Source organism: Thalassophryne amazonica, chromosome 9 (assembly GCF_902500255.1).
Source record: "Thalassophryne amazonica chromosome 9, fThaAma1.1, whole genome shotgun sequence".
NCBI lineage: Eukaryota > Metazoa > Chordata > Actinopteri > Batrachoidiformes > Batrachoididae > Thalassophryne > Thalassophryne amazonica.
Window position 1 is genome coordinate 18,444,910 of NC_047111.1, and position 4,153 is coordinate 18,449,062.

Sequence of the window (4,153 nt, forward strand, 5' to 3'; positions counted from 1 at the left end):
TGCTTATCCTAGGCTTGTGTGTCATACATCACACTGACAAAGTGAGGAACCATGGGGTAATTTTTGATCCTACGTTGTCCTTTGATCTCCACATTAGAGATGGTATGAGGACTGCTTGCTTCCACCTGCAAAATATAGCGAAGATTCATCCCATCTCGTCTATGGCTGATGCTGAGACCCTGATCCATGCGTTTCTCTCTTCTAGATTGGACTACTGCAATGTTCTATTTTCTGGTTTACCACAGTCCAGCATTAGGGCTCTCCAATTGGTTCAAAATGCTGGTGCCAGACTTCTGACAGGAAGCAAAAGGTTTGACCACATTACACCCATTTTGGCATCTCTTCACTGGCTTCCTGTCCCTGTGAGATCAGATTTTAAGGTTCTGCTACTAACCTATGAAATTGTTCACAGACTGGAACCTCCCTACCTAGCTGACCTGCTGAAACCCTACGTACCTGCCCTGGCTTTGTGTTTGCAGGGTGCAGGACTACTTTGTGTCCCTAGGGTGAATAAAATGTCTGCGGGTCACAGAGCTTTCTCTTATCGTGCCCCTATTCTGTGGAATGATCTCCCTGCGTCAATAAAACAGATTCTGTGGAGACTTTCAAGTCCAGAATTAAGACACACTTATTTTCCCTTTCGTATGGCTAGCATACTGGCATAGTATGTTACTATGCTTTTTACTTTTTTAATCTTTTACTGTGCTTTTTTAAAAAAAAATCTTTTAATTCATTTTATTTTGTTTTTTTAATTGTTTTGTGTGAAGCACCTTGAGGTTGTGATTTGGCGTGATATAAAATTAATAATTTGAAACTGAACAGATCAGCTGCCCTACAGGTTACGTCACACAACATTTTTGGTCTCATGACTCCATTCAGCATCATATCTGTTTGAAACATTTGGATACATTTTTAGTTATGTTATGGCTAAACAAAAAGCATATACTGACTGTGATGATGATTCTACATAAAAAAAATGCTAAATGACTAAATAAATAAGTTCTGTAAGAAATATCTTGTTTGTGTGTCTGTTGCTTTAAATGTTGAGGACCTGCTGCCTGCTACACCACGCTTTATGGCTGCAGGAGACAGCTCCTTTCAAAAAGGAGCTGCCTCTCTCTCTGTCTCCTAAGCATTCCCGCACAGACTATGGATGAAATGGTAAATGGACTGTATTTATACAGCACTTTTCTATCTGCATCAGACGCTTAAAGCTCTACAAAAGCTACAAATAATGCCTCACATTCACCCCGAGGTGAGGGTGCTGCCATACAAGGTACTCATAATGGGAGGAACTAGGGGATTAAAGTCCTTGCCCAAGGGCCCTTAATGATTTTCCAGTCAAACTGGGATTTGAACTGAGGATCTTCTGGTCTCAAGCCCAATGCCTTAACCACTAGACCATCACCTCCCCTGTCAAACATACGTAACCCGAATATATACGAGGGCTGTCCATAAAGTATAGGTCCTTTTTATTTTTTTCAAAAACTATATGGATTTCATTCATATGTTTTTACGTCAGACATGCTTGAACCCTCGTGCGCATGCGTGAGTTTTTCCACGCCTGTCGGTGACGTCATTCGCCTGTGATTACTCCTTGTGGGAGGAGTCGTCCAGCCCCTCGTCGGAATTCCTTTGTCTGAGAAGTTGCTGAGAGACTGGCGTTTTGTTTGATCAAAATTTTTTCTAAACCTGTGAGACACATCGGTTTAAGAAATTAAGCTGGTTTTCGGTGAAAATTTTAACGGCTGATGAGAGATTTTGAGGTGATACTGTCGCTTTAAGGACTTCCCATGGAGTGTGACGTCGCGCAGCGCTCTCAGGCGCCGTCGTCAGCCTGTTTCAAGCTGAAAACCTCCACATTTCAGGCTCTATTGATCCAGGACGTCGTGAGAGAACAGAGAAGTTTCAGAAGAAGTCGGTTTCAGCATTTTATCCGGATATTCCACTGTTAAAGGAGATGTTTTTAATGAAAGACGTGCGGACGGGTCCGCGCGTCGGGTCGCAGCCGGCGCGGTGCGGCGGCACAGGAAAAACACCTCCGTGTTGATAACCATTTGTAAAATCCAGGTGGCTTTTGATGGCTTTCAGTGGAGTGAGTATATGAGAAATTGTTTAACAGCTGGACATGTTCCAACTTGTCCTTAAGGCTTCCAACAGAGGTGTTTTTCCTGTGGCGGAGCGTCGCGGCGGCTGCGAGCCGATGCTGCAATCCGCCCGCACGTCTTTCATTAAAAAAAATCTCCTTTAACAGTGGAATATCCGGATAAAATGCTGAAACCGACTTCTTCTGAAACTTCTCTGTTCTCTCACGACGTCCTGGATCAATAGAGCCTGAAATGTGGAGGTTTTCAGCTTGAAACAGGCTGACGACGGCGCCTGAGAGCGCTGCGCGACGTCTCTCACCGTGGGAAGTCCTTAAAGCGACAGTATCACCTCAAAGTCTCTCATCAGATGTTAAAATTTTCACCGAAAACCAGCTTAATTTTTCGAACCGTGTCCACTTCGATGTGTCTCACAGGTTTAGAAAAAATTTTGATCAAACAAAGCGCCAGTCTCTCAGCATCTTCTCAGACAAAGGAATTCCGACGAGGGGCTGGACGACTCCTCCCACAAGGAGTGCTCACAGGTGAATGATGTCACCGACAGGCGTGGAAAAACTCACACATGCACACGAGGGTTCAAGCATGTCTGACGTAAAAACATATGAATGAAATCCATATAGTTTTTGAAAAAAATAAAAAGGACCTATACTTTATGGACAGCCCTCGTATGAGGTTTTTTTTTTTTTTTGGTGCATTCTGTGCCTACAGCAGTCAGATTTCTACCTGCAGGTCCATAGGATTGTGCACGTGACCTCATTCAGAGTCAACATCACTGCTTTGAGCCCAGTGCTCCTCTGCAAGTGTGTGTGTGTGTGTGTGTGTGTGGTTGAAGCTGAAAGTTCTCCATGGTTACCATGTTAAGAGGTTTTGCGGGATGCCAGCACGGTCATTTTGTCAGTCATTGTGAGACGTCAGCACCCTGCAAAGCAGCGCCCCCTCCTGTTTTTCAATGCATATGCATCAAGGCAAAGTCAAGTTGCGTGACATGAGGACGGAACCCCGACTGCATGCAGAGAAAAAAAAGTGGTATTTTTTATTTTTGTAATCTGTCAGTATAGTTTTGCATTTACATTTGTAGATGCAGAAATAGTGAAGATATACTGTTTAATGTGTCTTTAAAAATGCACTCTGGTGCACGCACAGCAAGTGAGCACCAACAGCGCTGTTATTTGTTTTCAGAATAAATTGAGTTTTATTTGGGCTTGTTTTTATGAGATCGACTCTGCACAGCCTCAGCCCACGAAGGGTTATCTAAGGACTACATCAGTATTCAGAGGGGGCTCTGCTGTACGTCTTAGACAGGTGGTCGGTATGTATTGGAAACTGCAGTTCATGAATATACTTTACATTGTCATGCAGGATGCAACGCACTTTAATAGATCTGAAAGGTTGTGATGCAATGGTACCTGAAAGGCAAATTAAACAATGATAGTTCATAGAGATGTACTGTGTCCACAAAAGACCTTTGATTGGCTGAAAAAAATACAATAAAATGCAGCGTCGTCTCATGATTAAAGGGCTGCAGGGTCACAAGTATAGAGGAAATAAAATTTATCTTATTACTACCTTCCAGTGAGTCAGTTACAAGTTCTGGGAAAAGAAAAACAACAGGAAAAAAAAAAAAAAAAAAAAATCACCTCCAAATGTGTTGACAACGGCAACTGCTGTGTTATGGCACTGAAAAGTCTTAAGTGATGGTAAATATTAATGATACTACAGAACTTGCCATTTTAGCTTCCCTCACCTTCAAAATCTGATAATTTCAGAGCATTTGCTTTTTACTTCTCTGCCGGTTTGAAAGATGAGGTGGCTCTGTGGTGTAGGAGTTGAATGACTAACACATACTGCAGACCGCAGACTGAGTCCAAATCAGCCTGTCTGTGTCCTTAGACAAGACACTTAATCTACAAGATCCCAGTCCACCCAGCTATAAATGGATACCGTCCTGGCTGTGGAGGCAACCCACAATGGACTGACATGCCATCCAGGAGGATCCACAGACTCTAATGTGCTTCATGCTGTGATATCCAGCAAGAAGCACCAACCTG